The following is a 22,098-nucleotide window of genomic DNA, read 5'->3' as shown; positions in this document are numbered from 1 at the left end:
CTTTCCTCCTCAGTATTGTTAACCAAACAAGGGAAGGTAACTAGTGGATGACAGTGTGGAGGAACATAGAAAGGATAGTCAAAGAACAGGTGAAGGTCCTCAGGGAGATGACAAGTTTTGCATCCACTGTGGCGAAAACAGGAAAGAAAATAACTCCTAGCGTTTCAAGCCCTACAATTACAATGTCGTCTCCTGCAACTCAGAAATCGATGGAAGGGCTATCAAAAACGGAGAAGGCATCAGTGATCCCAACAATGCAAGCGATGCAGGCATCACTAGTAACGATTCAAGAAACAATGCTTCTAATGCAAGAAAAAATGACCAACAACCACCAGGAAATCAAAATAGACATACAAGGCATTGACCAGAAAATAGGTGACATACAACAAGCCATTTCAAATAACGAACAGAGAATAGGTAAGATAGAATCTAAAGTCGAACAACAAGAGAAAGACCTAGAAACAGTGGATCAAAAATTAATGGCCCAGAATAGGGATCTGGAGGAAGCGATTATACAATTGGAAATGGACAAGGCCTCTTTCTACTTGCGCTTCCAAAACGTGATAGAGGACAAGGACGAAAATCTAGGCCAAGTAATGGCCGAAATAATAGCGGAGGTGCTCCAACAGGATTCAAATGACATAATAAAAGAGCTGGACGAGGTGTATAGAATACAAACTAACTATGCTAGACGGAACAATCTACCCAGAGAGGTGCATATAAGGTTCGCACGTAAGAAAGTGAGGGATATCTTTTATAAAATGGTAAAAGAAGAACCGATTAACTACAAGGAAAAAGAAGTGATTGTCTTGAAGCAAGTGCCGAGGAGGGTGAGAGAACAAAGGAGAGACTACAGATTTCTGGCCTCACAGCTAAATAAAAGGAATATACTTTTTAGATGGACCTTGCCGGAGGGGATGCTGATCACCTGGCAAGGAAGGAGGATTAAAATAAACAGCTTGGTGGAGGCACAAGAATTCCTTGACTATCTGAGAGGGTCAGAAGACGAACAAAGTAGTAAAGAGGAACTGGAAGCTGGCACTACAGAAGAAGAACTCACCCAGAAAAGCTCCCAAGAAGAGGCTTTGACGGGGAAAGAGAGTTTAGGCGAGAAAGAAAAGGAAGAGAAAGAAAGAAGAGAAGCAGGAAAGAAACAAAGGCCCCAAAGAGCAGTTCGAGCTAATACTAACATCAAATTTAAGTAAATCAACAGAAAGTAAAAAGAATGGACGACTGGAAAACTATATCAATTAATGTAAACGGACTTAACGATCATAAAAAAAGAAAAATTTTCTTTAACAAATTAGTTATACAAAATGCTGATATTGTATGCCTCCAGGAGGTACATATTAAACAAGAACACATAAAATATTTGGATAATAAAAAACTGAGAAATCTGTATACCTCTTTAGCTACGAAGAAAAAGAGAGGGGTGGTACTATATATTAGAAAGGAGATGAAGACGAAATTGAAGTATGCAGACCCCAAAGGGAGATTACTAATTGTCGAAATCGAGAGAGGCAATACAACAATTTTAATAGTAGCGATCTATGCCCCAAATAAAAATTTGAAAGAGTTTTATAGTAAAACAAGAGATATAATAAGAGGATTGGACAATAATAATGTTTGCATCATTGGAGATTTTAATGGAGTGGTCGATGCGCATAAAGATCACAAAAGACCCAGAGGTCGAAAGAAAATGAGGAAAAATCTACCAAAAACCTTTTTCGACTTAGTCGATGAATTAAATCTTGTGGATATTTGGCGAATACTACACCCCAACAAGAGACAGTATACCTTCTACTCTAATCCCAACAAATCATGGTCCAGAATAGACATGATGTGGGCAAGCAGGAACTTGGGTATGGACATTGAGTCAGTGGAAATTCTACCTAACACCTGGGCAGATCATAATCCACTGGAAATTAGATGGAAGAGTACATATAAGAGAAAAAACACAAGGTGGAGAATGAACACACAATTTTTACGAGACAAAAAAAATATCGACAAAGTCAAGAGGGAATTAGAAATCTTTTTTGAAGAAAATGAAAAAGAACCAACGAACCCGGGGATAATCTGGGATACGATGAAGGCCTATTTAAGAGGCCTAATGATATCTTATGGAGCGTTCAGAAATAAAGAGAGGAGAGAATCTCTAAGAATATTACTAGAAGAACTGGCAAAGGCAGAGAAAGAGGCCCAAATAAACCCTGACAATGAAGTAATAAAAGCAAATTGGATGAATATTCGTCATAAATTAAATATAATGGATCAAGAAAAACTTGCATTTAACATTAAGAGAACAAAACAATATTACTTCGAGAATGCCAACAAGCCAGGAAGGTGGTTATCTTACAGAATTAAAAAGGAGAAAGAGAAAGGAATCATTTTTCAACTTGAAGACACCGAAGGTCATACCACAACTAAGGAAGAAAAAAAATTGGAGATAGCATACAATTTTTATGCGTCTTTATATAAGGAAGAGGATATATCCAAAGAGAAAGTAAAACAATATTTATTGGAGGAGGGAATGCCACAGATTGGAGAGGAGGAAAAAGAAATATTAAATAAAGAGATTACACTAACAGAGGTAAAGACTGCAATTGCCAAACTGAAAAAGAACAAATCCCCGGGCCCGGATGGATTCCCAGGGGAACTATACAAAAATTTAGAATTAGAAGATATCCTACTCCCAAGAATGCTACAAATTTTTAATGAGGCCCTAATGAAAAACAAAATACCAGAATCCTGGAGAGAGGCCTATATTATACTTTTACCAAAAGAGGGATCGAACACCAAATTGATACAGAATTACCGGCCAATTTCACTTCTTAACACGGATTATAAAATATATATGAACATATTAGCGGAAAGACTAAAAAAAATTCTAAATAAGATAATACATAGTGATCAGAATGGATTCCTCCCAGGGAGGCATATAAGGAATAACACTAGGACGATCCTGGATGTGCTAGAATATTATGAGGAACATCCGGAAAAAGAGGTAGCACTAGTCTTTTTAGATGCACAGAAGGCCTTCGACAATTTGAATTGGGAGTTTATAAAGCAACAATTGAACATAATGGGATTTGGACAAAATTTTACAAATACAATAAAGACGATCTATGAGAAACAAAGGGCCAACATTCTAGTAAATGGGGAACTCACCAAAACATTTCAGATCAGTAAAGGAGTAAGACAGGGATGCCCAATGTCACCACTTTTGTACATACTGGCACTAGAAGTGCTATTGAAAAAGATTAGAGAGAGCGGTCAAATTAAAGGGCTCAAAATAAGGAAGGAAATATATAAAGTTCAAGCGTTTGCGGATGACGTCGTCCTAATCATGGAAGAACCGGTTGAAACAGGTACACATATATTGGAAACACTTGATAAATATGGAGAAGTAGCAGGACTTAAATTAAACAAATCTAAAACTAAAATGCTCACTAAAAATATGACGAAAAATCAAAAAGAAGTCCTGGAGGAATCTATGGGAATCCAAATTGCGAAAAAAGTAAAATATTTGGGAGTATGGATCTCAACAAAATATTCGGCCCTTAAAGAAGACAATTATATACCCCTGGTAAAAAGTATAAAACAAGATTTGGAGAAGTGGGGGAAGTTGCAAATTTCCTTCCTCGGGAGGATAGCGACCATTAAAATGAGTATCCTACCCAAATTGCTGTTCTTGTTTCAAACAGCGCCAATCAAATTGGATAAAAATTTTTTCAATGAACTTAATGCCATTATCAGGAAGTTTATATGGGGAGGGAAAAAACCAAGAATAGCAATCAGGAGTTTACAAGATAAAAAAAATAGGGGAGGGCTAGGATTACCTATTTGGGAAACTTATCACAAGGCAGCAATCCTTGTATGGTTAAAAGAATGGGCGACGTTAGCGAACAAAAGAATTCTAACATTAGAAGGGCATGAGCTTCAGATGGGATGGCATGCCTATCTATGGGAAACCGGGAAAAAAACCAAAACATATTTCAATAAACATAAACTGAGGGACATACTAAAATCTACGTGGGACGAAATAAGACGGAAACATTACACTAAAATTCCCAGCTGGCTCTCAACCATGGAGGCGATAATCTACCCAAACGTTCTGGACTATGGTAAAACTGTAAAATACAAAGAAATTCTAGATGAGGCAGGGAACCTCAAAACATTAGAACAATTAAAAGAACAAGGCATTTGTATTGAATGGTGGACATATGCGCAGATAAAATCAAGACACAAAAAAGATAAAGTACAATATGGCATAGAAATGGGGAGCAAAGATTTTGACAAAATCTGGATGGGTACAGACAATAAATTATTAGCTAAAATATATAACTACTTAGTAGAATATGATCTGATGGAAGAAGTAGTTAAAGGCCCAATGTTAGCATGGGCAAAAAATATTGGGAAAAATATAAATTTGGAAGAATGGGATCAATTATGGAATATTAACATAAAACTCACCAAGGCAACCACTTATAAGGAAAACCAGTACAAGATGATTTATAGGTGGCATCTAGCACCGGCTAGAATTGCTAAGATCTTCCCTAACTCTAACCCAAGGTGTTGGAAGTGTGCACACCAGCAAGGTTCCTTTTACCATTGCTGGTGGACGTGCTCCCAAGCAAAAAAGTACTGGAAGACGATTTGTAATTGGCTCTCAGAAATAATAGGTGAAACTTTCGAATTAGATCCTAAAATACTTCTCCTGGGAATTCTTCAGAAGGAAATGACAAAAAAGAAGAAATATTTGGCATTGCATATAATAACAGCAGCAAGAATTGCCTTCGCCCAACAATGGAAAGAGAAAAAAATCCCGAATGAGGAACAAGTAATCGGCAAAATAATGGAGTGTGCCGAGATGAACAAATTAACATTAGAAATCAATGACAGAGATGATTCGGATTATTACAGCGTATGGGACAAGTGGTACGGGTGGCTAGAGAAGAGGAAATTGAAATAAAAAGGGAAGAGACCAGAACAAGAAATAGCAAAACGAAATAGTAAGAGAAGATGTAGAGAGGATGGTAGGAAAGATAAGATGGCAAGGAGAGGATACTCGGATAAGTAGGAGACAAAAATCTATGTATTCATTAATGTATAGTAGAAGATTATTATAGATACATAATATACGACCTAAATGATATGAGAACACAATTCTCCACTTTTTCTTTATTTACTGCTATGCACTACTATGTATCTGGGCTGGAAAAATCACTCACTTATGTTCAATATGTAATTTGCATTTATTTCTTTTTCCATACTATGTAACCGGATGGAGAAAAAATTGTATTATTATAACTTCTTACAATAAAACACTTAAAAAAAAAAAAATTTCAGAGAATTCAATGCCATCATTAGGAAATTTATTTGGGGAGGAAAAAAGCCAAGAATAGCAATTAGGAGTTTACAAGATAAAAAAGATAGAGGAGGGCTTGGACTACCTATTTGGGAAACTTATCATAAAGCAGCAATTCTAGTTTGGCTAAAAGATTGGGCAACCTTGGTGAACAAAAGAATTTTAACGTTAGAAGGGCATGATCTTCAGAAAGGCTGGCATGCCTACCTATGGGAAACAGGGAAAAAAACAAAAACACACTTTAATAAACACAAATTGAGGGATATACTGAAGTCAACCTGGGAAGAAATAAGACGAAAACACTATACTAAAATCCCCAGTTGGCTCTCAACTATGGAGGCGATAATATACCCAAACGTTCTGGAACTTGGTAAAACGGTGAAATATAAAGAAATATTAGACGAGGTAGGGAATCTTAAAACAATAGAACAGTTAAAAGAACAAGGCACTCATATAGAATGGTGGACATACGCACAGATAAAATCAAGGTACAAAAAAGATAAAGAACAATACGGTATAGAAATGGGTAGCAAAGATTTTGATAAGATTTGGATGAGCACGGACAATAAATTACTGGCTAAATTGTATAATTATTTGGTAGAATACGACCTGATGGAGGAGGTGGTTAAAGACCCAATGTTAGCATGGGCCAAAAATATTGGGAAAAATATAAATTTGGAAGAATGGGACCAAATATGGAATAACAATGTAAGACTCACTAAGGCAACCACCTACAAGGAGAACCAGTATAAGATGATCTACAGGTGGCACCTAGCACCAGCTAGGATTGCCAAAATTTATCCCAACTTAAGTCCAAAGTGTTGGAAGTGCGGGCATCAGCAAGGCACTTTTTACCATTGCTGGTGGACCTGCCCTCAAGCAAAAAAATATTGGAAGATGATTGGCAATTGGCTTTCAGAAATAATAGGTGAAACTTTTAAATTAGATCCTAAAATATTCCTCCTGGGAATTCTCAAGATGGAAATGGCAAAAAAGAAGAAATACCTAGCAGTGCATATAACAACAGCAGCAAGAATCTCTTTTGCTCAACAATGGAAAGAGAAAAAAATACCAACCAAGGAACAAGTAATCGGTAAAATAATGGAATGTGCTGAGATGAATAAATTAACGCTGGAAATCAATGACAGAGAAGATTCTGATTATTATAGCGTGTGGGATAAGTGGTACGGGTGGTTAGAGAAGAGGAAAATGAAATAAAAAAAATGAAAGAGACTAGATTGAGTACAAGAAATAGTTAAATGATATAGTAAGAGAAGATGTACTGCAGATGGTAGAAAGTAAAATGAGGTAAGGAAAGGTTACTTAGGTAAGCAAAAGATATGACTCATGTATTTATTAATCTACCTTTAAAGACCCACTAGATATATATACATTAAGAATGATATAAGTACTGTATATATACCATGTAATTGAGTAGCAAAGATTATCTATATGTACATACATCTGTACTCTTATTTATTTCCTTTTCCTATACCATGTAACCGGATGGATAAAAACTGTATTATTATAATTTCTTAACAATAAAATATTTAAAATAAAAAAAAATAAAAAAAGGAAGTATTTTAAGGGGAAGGGGATTTGTGGGAAAACACATCTATCCTTAGTCTAAGGCAGTGTTTCTTAACCTTGTCCACTTTAAAATGGCTAGATTTCAACTCCCAGAATTCCTTAGCCAGCTATGCTGGCTGGGGAATTGGAGTTGAAATCCAGACATCTTAAAGTGGGCAATGCTGAGAAACACCGGTCAGAGTCTTTGTGTAGTGCGAGATTCTTTGAAACAGAAAGAACAGACACCCCTCATTTCAAGAACAAACTTCTCTTCATTCTAACCTGGCCATCCCTTTTTGGAGGAAGCCAGATAAAGACCCCATATGTATAAGGAGGGGGAAATATTGGTGCAGAGCCAGGGAAGAAGGGAAAGAATCCACAAAGACAGTGCCTACAACACAGTTTTCCAGTGCAGTACAGGAATGGGGGAAAGAAAAAGACATCCACCAGTGGGGGAAAAAATCCCTTCCCCAACTTGTCCACTTCCAAATATCAGTACTATAATAATGACCCAGACATTCCTCCTCCCTGCCCTTTCCCAAACGCATCTGTCCATGAGTCAAAATATTCAAGAGTGCAGGATGAAGAGCAGCACCTCCATCTTCTTTTATTCTCTCAGCTGCCAGCAGCAATGCCAACCCCTTGTGTCTTCTGTCCCTCTTCTTTCTTTTCTTTTTCCATCATGACCATCCAAGGAGCAGCTTCATCTCTCTTCCTTTTTGGACACCTCGGAAGAATGCCATGCTGTGGAGCTGCCAGGTGGGAGGGGAAAAAAATATGACAGGCAGTCCTCGTCTTATGGCCACAATTGAGCCCCAAATTTCTGCTGTTAAGTGAGACATTTGTTAAGTGAGTTTTGCCCCATTTTACGACCTTTCTTGCCATAGTTGTTAAGTGAATCGTTGGAGTTGATAAGTTACTAAGCCGGTTGTTGAGTGCATCTGGCTTCCCCATTGACTTTGCATGTTAGAAAGTCACAAAAGACCTTGGGACACAGCAGTGGTCATAAATATGAACTGATTACCAGGCATCCAAATTTTGATCACATGATCATGGGATGCTGCAAAGGTCATAACTGTGAAAAATGGCTATAAGTCACATTTTTCAGTGCCGTTGTAACTTTGAATGGTCACTAAACAAACTGTTGTAAGTCGGGGACTGCCTGTATTACCTCCTCTTTCTCCTTCTGTTAAAGACAGAACCACAAACTTGCTGGTTAGGGGATGGTACAACGAGCCACCAATTTCAGAGACTTACTGAGTGAAGGTTTTGAAGGCACCTGACTGGGGGTTGATACAGAGGGGGACCCATTTCCCATGCTGCTGTTCCAAGATAAACCTGTGCATCAGTTCTGAAAAACAAAGAGTTCATTTTTATTTGGTCACCATCAGGGCCACAAAAATCCCAATTTTTACAGCCCAAATTTGTACTCCTATATTTACATAATATATGTCTCTCTTTTCTTCTCCTCTATTTTTCTATGTATTTTCATTCTGCCTCTCCTAACTCTGGCAAGCCAAGGCTATCACAACTATTTGGGATAATAGCAGCAGTGAATCACAACTATCACACATTTGGACAGCTTGCCATCCAAGTGACTTGCCCCGTGTACACTTAAAACTTAACCTGCAGATTCGGAGGAATCCCTACTACTGCAAAATCTTCATCACCTCTTTGGAGATCTCTTCCTCCTCCAAAATCAATCAATGCCATTAGTGCTATATGGTTGCACAGGGGAATTGGGGGATTCAACAACCCACATGGGATGTGCTTCTTAGGATGAGGTGACACAAAACAATGGGTTAACCTTTTGACTTCTCCATAATTATATAAGATGATACCAAAAACACAGAGGATGGAGAAGAACTGAGACAATAAAAAAAAAAATCAGATCAAAGGTTTAAATCCCAAAGTCTGGTGGAATTCATGGAATTACATGCATTAATTGCCCTCATGTACTTAGTGTAGGACGGTTAAGATCAATATTTATATCCTAAATTAGCAACTAGGAATAGCAATAGCCCTTGTACTTATATATCGTTTCATAGTGCTTTACAGCAGGGGTGAAATGCTCCCGGTTCGGACCGGATCTCCCAATCCAGTAGCGATGGCGGCGGGTGGTTCGGAGAACAGGTAGCAAAAATCCCTGCGCCCCCCCCCATGCCCAGCTGAGCCACGCGATCATCAGAGGCTATTTTTTTTACTTTTAAAAGCATTTTTTATACAACCTCTCAGCCGAAAAAATGCTTTTAAAAGTAAAAAAAAGCCTCTGATGATCACGCGGCTCAGCTGGGATCATTAGAGGCTTTTAAAAGCATTTCTTCTACAACCTCTTTGGCCGAAGAGGCTGTAGAAAAAAAATGCCTTTAAAAGCCTCTGGCGATCCCAGCTGAGTTGCCTGATCGTCAGAGGCTTCTAAAAGCATTTTTTTCTGCAACCTCTTCGGCCAAAGAGGTTGCAGAAAAAATGCTTTTAAAAGTTTTTTAAAAAAAGTTGGCCACGCCCACCCAGTCACATTACCCCCCCACCAAGCCACGCCCACAGAACCGGTAGTAACAAATTTTAGATTTCACCCTTGCTTTACAGCCCTTTCCAAGCAGTTGTTGTGGCTCCGTTGCCTGAGCCTGGGCTATCAACAGATGCAGACTCTGAGAGTGAGGGAGAGGAGTTGGCAAGGCCTCCCTCTCCAGGACCCTCCTCTCTGGCAATGCCTCCGGAGGACACCGAAGGCCAAACAATAGGCTCAGAGCCAAGCACGTCCCCACAGCCACAGGTGGACAGTGACGAAGAAGATAAGTGCTGGCTGGACCCTCGGCAGAGGCGCAGGGAGAAGCGTGCGCAGCAGAGGGGAAGGCATGCCAGAGATTAGCTGAGTCACTGGACCACACCCCACAGGGTATAAATGTGGGTGTGGTGGCCGGTTCAGTTTGTGACGAGCAAAAACTGGAAATACTCCATGATATCTGCTTTACTGGACTTTGCCTGCTTTATCGGACTGCATTTGGATTAATCTTTGTTTTGTGTGAGTAAATTCTGAATTGGCAGCTAGCCACTGGGTTGCTGCCAGCTTTATCATCAAAGAGTTTTGTCATGTGGCTTATTAACTCCGGGCTGTCTGTGGGTGTGTGTGCGTGGTACGGGGACAGAACAGCAGTTTACAGAGTCAGCATATTGCCCCCAACAATCTGGGTCCTCATTTTACTGACCTTGGAAGGATGGAAGGTTGAGTCAACCTTGAGCCAGTCAGGATCAAACTGTTGACAGTCGGCAGAATTAGCCTACAATGTTGCGTTCTAACCAGTGCGCCACCACTATGTTAAGAATGGAGCTTTCTGAAAACCCCAGGATTTGTGAGGAGGTTTGGACTCAATCTATTACCTTTGACCTGCCAGACAGAAGCAAGGTTCTTTTCGTAAGAGCCATCAAATTTGGGGTCAGCCCGGGGTTCAAAGTCACTGGTATAAATGCAGCCGGAGGAGACTGAAAAGCAGCAAGTGCACATACAGGTGTGGTATCTCAGTCGCCCCTCATGATCTGATCATGATCATCTAAGTAAGGATGAGAAAGGGCATCCTTGGCAGAGATTCGCTTGGCCTGCGGAAGGAAGGAAAGGAAGCATCACCCAAAAAGTCCCGCTGAGAGAACTCTTGTATACAGGTAGTCCTCGAGTTATGACTGTTATTGGAGCCTTCCAATTACAGTCATAAGTCTTAACGGTTTTAAAATGGGCCAATCACCTGACCAGCCTTTTACAACGTTTTGTGGCAGTTATTAAGCGAACACCATGATCTTTGAGTGAATCCATTGTTCAGTATGGCATGGCTGTGCAGAAAACTGAAAAGCAAGTGCCGTGACAAAACCATAATAATGTGCAGTCATGTGACCATGGGACAATGCAAACGGCGGTAAATGTGGCCATGTTGCTGAGTGCCCAAAGTGCAGTCACATGACAGTGGTGGCAGTGAGGAACCATCGGAATTTCAGATCCGGGTCCTAAGTCCCCTTTTTCTGGTAGGTCATAGCTTTGAACGGTTGCTAAGTGACTGGTCCTAAAAGTTTGTAGAGATTCTCAGTCATCCAGGTCATGGTTATCCCAAAGGTGCTTTTTAAAGAGGCAACTGGACTTTGTTTTTCTTTGAAGACATTTTGCTTCTCATCCAAGAAGCTTCTTTATTTATTTATTTATTTATTTATTTATTTATTTATTTATTTATTTATTTATTTATTTATTTATTTATTATTCGAATTTCTATACCGCCCTTCTCCTTTCGGACTCAGGGCGGTGAACAGCCAAAATAAAAACATTTATACATAAAGTACGATTAAAAATAGATTTAAAATAATTAAATTTGGCCCATAGTTTAAAATTTATCAATTTAAAATCCATATCAAAATTTAAAACCAACCATAAAATCATAAAATCAAGACAGACCGGCTAACTGAAAGAGATGAGTTTTTAGGGCCCGACGAAAAGTCCGGAGGTCGGAGATCACTCGTATCTCTGGGGGTAGATTGTTCCAAAGGGTAGGTGCCACCACAGAGAAGGCTCTCCTCCTGGGGGTCGCCAGCCGGCATTGTCTAGCCGACGGCACCCTGAGGAGGCCCTCTCTGTGGGAGCGAACTGGCCGGTGGGAGGCTATTGGTGGCAGAAGGCGGTCCCATAAGTACCCTGGCCCTAAGCCATGGAGCGCTTTAAAGGTGATCACCAACACCTTGAAGCACACCCGGAAGTCCACCGAAAGCCAATGCAGCTCACGCAGGAGAGGAGTCACATGGGAGCGCCCAGTCGCTCCCATAATCTCCCGCGCGGCCGCATTCTGCACCAGTTGGAGCCTCTGGGTGTACCCCAAGGGGAGCCCCATGTAGAGAGCGTTACAATAGTCCAGACGAGAGGTGACGAGTGCTTGAGTGACTGTGCATAGGGAGTCCCGATCCAGAAAGGGGCGCAACTGGCGTATCAGGCGAACCTGATAAAAAGCCCCCCTGGCCACGGCCATCATATGCCCTTCTAAAGACAGCCGTGCATCCAGGAGGATGCCCAAGTTGCGGGCCCTTTCCGTGGGGGCCAATGATTCGCCCCCAATAACCAGCGATGGCGTCAGCTGGCTATACCGGGACGCCGGCAGCCACAGCCACTCGGTCTTGGAAGGGTTGAGTCGAAGCCTGTTTCTCCCCATCCAGACCCGCATGGCCTCCAGGCACTGGGACATCACTTCCAAGGCATCGTTGGGATGGTCTGGGGTGGAGATGTACAGCTGAGTATCATCAGCGTACTGATGGAACTCCACCCCAAAACCACGGATGATCTCACCCAGCGGCTTCACATAAATGTTGAACAGGAGGGGTGAGAGGACCGACCCTTGTGGCACCCCACAAACAAGGCGCCTCAGGGTCGACCGCTGCCCCCCTGTCAACACGGATTGCGACCGGTCGGAGAGATAGGAGGAGAACCACCGCAAAACGGTGCCCCCCACTCCCAGTCCCTCCAGCCGGCGCAACATCTTCAGCAAACAAAGTAATTATTTACATTTATAAAGAGAGAGATAGCCAGTGTTACTCTCATTTCAGTGTACTCTATCCTAAGGCACACAAAATTTGATCATAAATGCGTGAGATGGTCTGAAATTTTTAATGCTATCATATTGGCAAAAGGTTGCTAACTGAGAATGCCACTAAATGAGGAGTAGATATACAGGTAGTCCTCCATTTACGAACACAATTGAACCCAACATCTCTGTTGCTAAGTGAGACATTTGTTAAGTGAATTTTGCCCCATTTTACGACCTTTCTTGCCACATTTGTTAAGTGAATCACTGAAGTTAAGTTGGTAACACAGTTTTTTTAAGTGAATCTGGCTTCCCCATTGACTTTGCTTGTCAGAAGGTTGCAAAAGGGGATCACATAACCCTGGAACACTGCAAACATCAGGTATGAGTCAGTTGCCAAGCGTCTGAATTTTTATTTTTTTTTATAAAAGTTTTTTATTTTATAGACAAACAAACATCTAATAGATCAGTCATTCCTTCCATGTGACATCTCGGTGTTGTCTCCAAAACTTCTTCTTTTTGTTATTTCTTCTATCTTCATTCTCACCAAGTCCATTACAACAATTCATCACTAACACAATATTCTAATTGTAACATTTTTATACATAACTATTAATTTACTTATTTGTATCTCTTTTCTAACCAATAGTAAAATTGATTCCATATCTTAAAATAGTCTGAATCTTCTCTTTCTTTAATCATCAAAGTTAATCTATTCATTTCTGTACAATCTAAAAAATTTTTAATTACTTCTCCTTCCAAAGGTATTTTCTCTGCTTTCCAATTTTGTGCATAAACAATCCATGCAGCTGTTATTACATGTATAATCAAATAGATATTTTCTTTACTAATTTTCTCTGGAAGGATACCCAGTAGGAACAGCTCTGGTTTTAAATCAATACGTTGTATCATTTCTTCCAACCATATCTTAATTTTATTCCAATAGTTTTTAGCTTCTGAGCATGTTCACCACATATGATAATAAGAACCTGGTAACTGGTGACATTTCCAACATTTAGCTGATTTATCTTTAAACATTTTTGCCAGTTTCTCAGGGGGCATATGCCATCCGTAAAACATTTTATATTGATTTTCCTTATATGCAGTGGACATTGTTAGTTTATAATTCCTTTCCCATAACTGTTGCCATTTATCTAAATCAATTGAATGTCCAAAATTCTTTGCCCAGGCTATCATTGTTTCCTTTACTTGCTCTTCCTCCAATTCAATGCCAAGTAAGAAATTGTAGAATTTTTAAAATTAATTTATTCTCTGTTCCTGTGAGTATTCTATCTATCTATCTATCTATCTATCTATCTATCTATCTATCTATCTATCTATCTATCTATCTATCATCTATCCATCTCTGTCTTTTCTGAGTAAAAACCATATAATTTAGCATCTTTCTCATATCTTGTTTGTATTTGCATGTACATATACCAATCCATCTCAATCCCCTGTTCTTCCAATTCTCGTTTCCCTTTCAATTCCCCCTTATCTGTTAATAAGTCCTTGTATCTAACAATATTTCCAAAATTAAAAACATTTGGGTGTATTAAAGCTTCCATTGTTGATAACCATATTGGTATTTTCACATAATATTTATCTCTAACCTTCTCCCATACCAATAACAGTGCATTCCTTATATAATGTCTATGAAAGTACGTATGTATCTTATTTCTACCATACCATAAGAATGCATGCCATCCCAGTTGTAAATCATGACCTTCCAGTGTTAATAGTCTTATATTTCTTAATTCATCCCATTCCTTCATCCAAAAGTCAATGCTACTGCCTGGTAATATAATTCCCAATTCGGCAGTCCAAATCCTCCACGTAGTCTCGTATCCTGTAACATTTTTATACTTATCCTTGCTTTTTTCCCTTGCCAAATAAATTTCCTTATTATCTTATTAAGATGTTGAAAGTAAGTCTTTTCAATTTTTATCGGTACTGTCTGGAATAGAAATAGTAAACTTGGTAATATATTCATCTTTATTATTGCAATCCTTCCCATAAGTGATAGTTGAAGATTCTTCCATTTCTCCAAATCTTTCTCGATTTGTTGTTTTAATCTATAATAATTATCCTCTTTTATCGTTACACATCTTGAAGTTAAGTATACTCCTAAGTATTTAACTTTTTTCACCACTTGTATGTCTAATTTCTCTTTTATCTCTCTTTTTTGTTTTTCTGTGATATTTTTCACCAAGATTTTCATTTTTTCTTTCTTTATTTTTAGGCCAGACACCTTTCCATAACTCTCTATTTGTTCTAGTAATTTAGGGCCTGTTGTTTGTGGTTCCTCTAAGATGAATACTAAATCATCCACAAAAGCTTGTAGTTTATAATCTTCTTTTTTAATTTTCATCCCTTTTATCTCTTCACTTCGCCTAATATTTCTATTTAAAACTTCTAAGTTCAAAATAAACAGCAATGGTGATAGAGGACATCCTTGTCTAGTGCCCTTCATAATGCTAACATTTTCTGTCATTTCTCCATTCATCATTATCTTAGCAGATTGTCTATCATAAATCGTTTTTATAGTGTTTATAAATCTCTCCCCAAAATCCATTCTCTGCAATTGTTCTATCATAAATTGCCAATTCACGTTATCAAAGGCTTTTTGAGAATCTAAAAACATCATCGCCATTCGTTTTTCTGAGTGTATCTCATAATACTCCAACGTATTCAAAATTATCCTCATATTGTCTCTAATTTGCCTTTTAGGTAAAAATCCATTTTGGTCCATATGAATAAATTCATTTAATAGTTTTTTTTAACCTATTCACCATTATTGAGGCAAAAATCTTATAATCCACATTTAACAACGAAATCGGTCTATAATTTTTTATCAATTGTGGATCTGTGTCTTCTTTAGGTATAAGTGTTACATAAGCCTCCCTCCATGAGTCTGGCATTCTTGCCTTCATTAAAAGTTCATTAAATAATTCCAACATTGCATTGCTCATCACTTCTTGTAAAGTTTTATATAATCCAGCTGGTAAACCATCCAGTCCTGGTGCTTTCCCATTTTTTTGTCTTTTTATCACTTCTGTTAATTCCATCATTGTTATTCTTTCTTCTAACATTCCTTTATATTGTTCTGTTATTTTAGGTAAATCTGATTTTTCCAAATATTTTGTTATATCTTCCTCCGGAATTTTCTCTTGAGAGTAAAGTTTTTCATAGTATTTTTGAATTATTATCTTCTTTTCTTCATTCCTATAATGTAATTTCCCCTCTTCATCTTGTAGGTGTTTTATTATTTTCTTCTCCTTCTCTTTTTTTAATTTATATGCTAACCACCTTCCTGGTTTGTTTGCATTTTCAAAAAAGTTATGTTTAGATGCTCTTAGTTTATTTGCTAATGATTCCTGTTCATTTAAATTTATTTCATGTTTTTTCAATTCCATCAGCTTCTTAATTTTTTTATTTTGAATATCTTTTTGGAACGCTTTCTCTAAATTCTTATAATCCTCTTCCAATCTTATCTGTTTTTGCCTTTCCTTTTTATTCTTTTTTCCCAAATACGTTATTGCCAGACCTCTAATATATGCATTCATCGTATAACACATTCTGAAGTGATGTATCCTTTTTTAAATTTATTTTAAAGAAAAATTCTAATTCTTTTACCATAAACTGCTGAAAGTCCTTTTCATTTAATATTGTTGCATTCAAAGTCCATCTTTCCTTTTTCTTTTGTCCTTTCCATATTATTGTCATTGGGTTATGATCCGCCCAAATATTTGAACCAATATTTACTTCTTGTATATTGTCTATAAGTTCTGTTGACATCCGTATCATATCTATCCTTGACCACGATAAGTGTCTATTTGAATAGAAAGTATATTGTTTTTCTTTCAAGTGTTTTTGTCTCCAAATATCTTGAATACTCAATTCTTCTATCATTGTAAAAAAGGATTTCAGCAGTATTCTTCTAGATTTTTTGTTTGTCTTCATTGTTTTATAGTCCAAGTCCACATCTATTACAGCATTGAAATCACCCATTATACATATGTATTCATAATACAGTTCTAAAATTTTCCTGTGTAATCTCCCATAAAATTCTTCTTGCTTTTCATTTGGTGCATATATTGCTATCAAAAGTATTTGTTTAAAGTTCATTTTTATTTCCACCATTAGAATCCTGCCTTCTTCATCCTCAAAAAGTAATTTAGGTTCTAATTTTTCTTTAATATACAACACTATTCCTCTTTTACTTTGTTGTATCAATGATGTAAATAAGACTCCTAATTTTGGGTATTGTAGTAATTTTAAATGTTGTTTTCTAATATGTACTTCTTGTAAACAAAATGTCCATCTTCAAACTATTTAGTTTGGTTAAAGTTCTGTTTCTTTTTATCGCCACATTTAGTTCATTTACATTTATTGATATTGCTTTGATTTCTTCTTCCATGTTTTACTTGTTACTAGTTTTTAGCTTCATTGCCCTTGTCTCTCTTTGTTCCATTGGATCCTTGGAAGTTGCTCCTTCTCTTAATGCTCTTTCTTCCTTTGCTCTTTCATCTTTGTCTTTCTCTTCATCTTTTTGCTTTGTCTCGCCTACTGCTGCCAAATCTTCTTCTAATGGTCCACAAAATTGTTCATAGAATAATTTTGCTTTTTCAATAGAATCAAGTCTATATCTTTGTTCTTGCTATGTCACCAAGATTCCTTCAGGTATTAACCATCTGAAACTCACTCCTTTGGATATTAAAAATTTTGTTAGGAACTGGTATTCTCTCCTCAAATCCCTAACTCTTCTAGGTATTTGTCTTAATACCACTATTTCTTTATCTTTATGTTTCAATGCTGTATTTCTTGCTGCTTGTGATATCTCTGTTTTCACTGCCTTCTTCGTAAATCTTACATGTACTTCTCTCGGCAGTTTATTTCTTGTTGCATATCTTGTGTATACTCTAAAAGCTTCATCAATCTCATTTAAAATCTTTTCCTTGGATTGTTCCAAAACTTCTGTCAATATCTCAGCAATCACCTCAGGTAAATTTTCTCCTTTTTCTTCCTCTACATTTTGAAATCTTAAGTAAAAATCAGAACGTTCCATTTCCAACAGGATAATTGTTTTTTCTTGCAATTTGTCAGTTAACACAAGTTTTTCTTCTAATTCTTCAACTTTCTTTTCTGTCATTTCCACTTTTTCTTCTACTTTCTGGATTCTCTCTTCATTTTTCCCCATCATATCTTTCATTTCTTTTAAATCCTTCTTCAAGTCACCATGAAGCGATTGCATCAAATTTTTTAACTCCATCATCTCCGAGGTTTTCTGTGTTTCTGTCAATGAGGAATTTGCTGTTGAATGTAAATGAGCTGTAAATTTCTTCATTTCCACTTTTCAAATAATTTGTAATCCACTTATGATTTATTTATAATCCAAGTATCTAATCCAACCCGATGGTTGGATTAGTTAAAAAAAAAAATCCCAATCAACCACCTCCCTCAAAAATCAAAACTCCAAATATCCCATCAAAAAAAAGGAAGGAAAAAGAGAGGAAAAAAACAAAAAAACAATTCAACTACAAAAAAGTAAAAATTCAAAATAAAAATCCAAACAGCAACAACCAAAAGGAAAAAAAAAATCTTCTGACTCTTCAAGTCATAATCCAAATTCTTGCCAATCTAATTCTATTAAGTTCAGTGACAAAAAAGCATCTTGAAAAAAAAAATCCATAAAAGAGAAAGAAAAAACAAAAGCTTTTCACTTTTCCACCAGCGAATCTCAAAACAAAGTACTTCAAAGTATTCACAATTAGATATACAAAAAATTGCCAACTCACTGGATCAAAGACCAACATCTGGCAGAGCAAATGCACAGCTTCGTGAGTTGCTTCTCCAGAGAGCATGTAAAGGACAGACAACGATGGCTAGAAAAAAGATGCAAAGTGGTTAAGAGGCTTCCTTCACTCCCACGGCTCTTACCTTGCCAGCCCTGGTGGTACTCACTGGCTTGTAACTGCCACACAGGATGTGGGCATGGGCCCCCTTGCAGGCCGAATGGAGGGCAGCCACAGGAGGAGTCCCCAGGAGATCCATAATCAGGTCCAACTGCCCCCCCCCCCCCCGTAAATCGAAGGAAGAAGAGAAGAAGAAGCAGAGAGAGAGAGAAGGAAAAGAAGAAAGGTAAGTTGCTTCTTCGGTGTCAAGTAGTGGACATTTTGTGAAACCACAAGCTGAAACGTTCCTTCATGCCTTCTGCAACTGCACACTCTCACAACTCTTTCTTCAAAGCCTGCTGAGATACCTGCTGAATTGGGCTCTGGGCCTGAAAGAGGATGCACCTGCCAAGGAGTTTGGTGAAAATGCAGCCCACAGACCAAATATCAATTGGACATCCATAATGCCTGCTGCCCATCAGGATTTCAGGGGCCTGGTAATATTGAGTAACCACCTCTTGAGTCATGTGCTCATGTGGCTCATGTACTCACTCATCCAGTTCCTCTACCCGAGCCAAACCAAAATCGCAGATCCAAAAGAAAGATGAGAAGGTGTGGTCAACCAGAGGAAGCTTCTGGAGAAACAAAACTTTCAGACCTAGCTTTCTCTACTATCTGCTGCTCCTTCTGGGAATCAATATTCTTTTAATGCCACTGAATGATATTGTTAGGTGTTTTGTGCCAGCCATGGCAGTCTCTTCAAAGGCCACCAGATGGGGGCAAAGAGGCACCTTTGATCCCACTGGTGGGTCAAGGGGCTCCAGCCCCTGCAGCCCCATTGGGAAGAGTTAATGGCCCTCCGGCCCCCTCACACACCTTGTAAGGGAGGGGCCAGGGGCCCCTATAAGAACCCCTGCACAGGGGCTGCTCCCTGACTTTTGCTTTTTCCTTTTGCCCCTTTTTGCCCTTTTTGTTTTTTCCTTTTTCCTTTTCCCTGCTCTTGTTCTAGTCTCCTATGGGACTGATCCATGGGCTCAATCCAGGCATGGATGCCTCCATGCCTGGGAACTTATTTTACTCTACTTTTACTTCTAAATAAAGACTTAATTTGATTGCATCCTTGCGTGCTGACCCTTTCTTGGAAGCGCCCTCAACGAACCATTGTTCTTCGTGAGATCCCTCACAGATATTAATTCAGGTGCATTCTAAAATGGGAGCTGGGTGGGTGGCTCTAGGCTAATGTTTCTCAACCCTGGCAACTTCAACTCCCAGAATTCCCTGACCAGCAATAGGGAACCTCACAATGCTTGTGAGGAACGGGGGGGGGGGGGAGAGGCCTGTAAGGCCCAGTAGGGGTGGGGGAAGCAGGCCCAAGGCCTACGGGGATACCAAGGGGTGGGAAGCAGAGCATAGGATGTCTCAGAAGATGAGGGAGGACCTACAAGGCTGGGGTAGGTGGGCCTGGGCCTGTGCTAGGTTTCCCAAGGTCTCCCCCACCTGAGGCACCCAGTGACCCATTTAATGACTACATGAAGGAGAGCAGAGGTGGGATCTTTAAGCAAGATCACATGGCTGCCTCATTTAAATGACCATCACAACTTCAGGGCATTGATTAATCCCATGTTTGGCTCTGGGACAAATCACCCTGATTTAATTAGAGGATGGATCGTGGCTCCTCCTTGTTGCAATATTCTGAAAAGAAACGCGAAGAAAAGTTCTCTAATAAAACTCATTTATTTGTTATAAAGAAAATAAAACACCTCACTAACTAAGAAAAGTAATTGTTACATTTTGAAATAGCTTTTGCCGGCTATTTCTCAGCCGGACCTTTCTGGCAAGAGAACAAAGGAAAGAGTGTGTGAAGCAAGTGAAGGAATGCAGACATGCGTAGTAACTTTTGATAACAATTCTTGGCAAGGTACAGAAAGTCTGATAGTCCAGAAATAATGAGCTCAGCTGGCAAATAAAATAACGCAGTGACAATGACTGTAATGGGCAGGCAGTTGTAGGTCAAAGACTACCTATACACACGTTTTTATATCTGAAATTCTAGCACATCACATTAAATTAAATATAACCCATTTGATCTCTTTTTGCATGGTTAATAATTTCCTTCTTTTGTCACATCAAAAAGAGCAATTTGGTGGCTGTGGCTGTATCAGCTGCAAGACTTTGAGACAGGGAATTATTGAAGATATGTGTTAAAATCTGCAGCATGGTGGGCAGTGTCACCACTGATGGCTTTGAGCACAACACCACACCCAACATCTTATAGATTTGTCACACCCATACACATATTTATACACCCAGCATCTCTATTCTTAGTGTAGTAGTATGAATCAGTGACTGGAAAGGGGGGGGCAAGAAAACATTTAATCTTTGGCTGTCATAGCTAAAACAGCTGGACGTCAGAGTCACCTTTCAAGAGGTGGCTATCTTGAAAGCTTCCTGGGTTGTCTACAAGGATGAATTACCTTGAGGACACAGTTGCTATTGACCAGCAGATTCCCAGGCTTGATGTCCCGATGAAGGACACCAGCAGAGTGCAAATATTTTAGCCCTGCAGAATTGAGGAGAGAGAAAAAACACATTGGGTATTCCCAAACTTAATTGAAGGGGGGGCTGAAAGCCCTAATAAGCAGGTATATACAAAAAAGTATGCAGGCTATTGCTATAATGCATTGTAAGCCGCCCTGAGTCTACGGAGAAGGGCGGCATATAAATTGGACTATTAAATAAATAAATAAAATAAATAAAAATTAAAACTAAAATTAAACCCTTCCTTCCATTATCAACATATCCCAAAGGTGCTTTTTCAAGAGGCAGCTGGACTTTCTTTGTTTTTCCTTGAAGATGTTTCGCTTCTCATCCAAGAAGCTTCTTCTTGGATGAGAAGTGAAACGTCTTCAAAGAAAAAACAGAAAGTCCAGCTGCCTTGAAAGTCCAGCTGCCTCTTGAAAAAGCACCTTTGGGACAACCATGACCTGGATGACTGAGAATCTCCATAGACATTTAGCTATGCATTATCAACATAGTTTTCAAAATTAAACTTCTATGTAAGTTCTGTATTATTGCCAAAGTGCTGAGCTTGGGGTTAAGCTTGACTCTAAATACATTTCCTTAACATTTGATAACTGACAAAATTTTAAAAGGGACACTCCTTATCACTTCTAAGAGATTAGCCTGCTAAATCACATGATTCTGAAACCCCAAAAAGAAGCTCTTTGCTTCAGAGCTGTTGTTACCAATTCTGTAACAACAGTGAATGGGCATTGGTTATTACCTGATACGCCCTTTCTCATCTTAGAGGAAACAGCAGTCAGGAATGGGTTAACTCCATCTGTTAACTGCCTGGACTGAGTCTGTGAATTGTTAAGCCACGCCTTTTCCTGTTGCTTGCCAGCTTTTTGACAAAGGCGTCAACGCAGACTGATGTGTTGAGCTATAAAGACAAAAGAACAAAACCCTACCCTCCCAATGCCAGGGCTGGATGAATAAACCGGGCAGGGCTGACTGCTCTTTTCTCTAAGCTGAGAAAGGGCATATCAGGTAATAACCAACACCCATTCTCCATCAAGGAGGAAACAGCAGTCAGGAATGGGACATAACAAAGCCGTGTCCTATTGGGAGGGAGAAGTCCGGGCCTGTGGTCCTAGGTCTGAATGAACCCACTAGAGAACCTGTCTGCCAAAAGCAGCCTCAGCCAAGGCATAAGAGTCAA

General features: G+C 38.8%; 1 pseudogene; it reads right to left on the bottom strand.

Annotated features, from left to right (window-relative positions):
- Positions 1-7,604: 7,604 nt before the first annotated feature.
- The window catches only part of LOC139317390 (serine/threonine-protein kinase NLK2-like), a 67,748-nt pseudogene continuing 53,254 nt past the window's right edge, over positions 7,605-22,098 (bottom strand).

The sequence above is a fragment of the Pituophis catenifer genome, unplaced genomic scaffold, assembly GCF_029215685.1.
Source record: "Pituophis catenifer annectens isolate HBS135680 unplaced genomic scaffold, rPitCat1.0.hap2 SCAF_5, whole genome shotgun sequence".
NCBI classification, from domain to species: Eukaryota; Metazoa; Chordata; class Lepidosauria; order Squamata; family Colubridae; genus Pituophis; species Pituophis catenifer.
The sequence above is the reverse complement of the archived record's forward strand: the minus strand, read 5'-3'. Positions and strand labels throughout refer to the sequence as shown.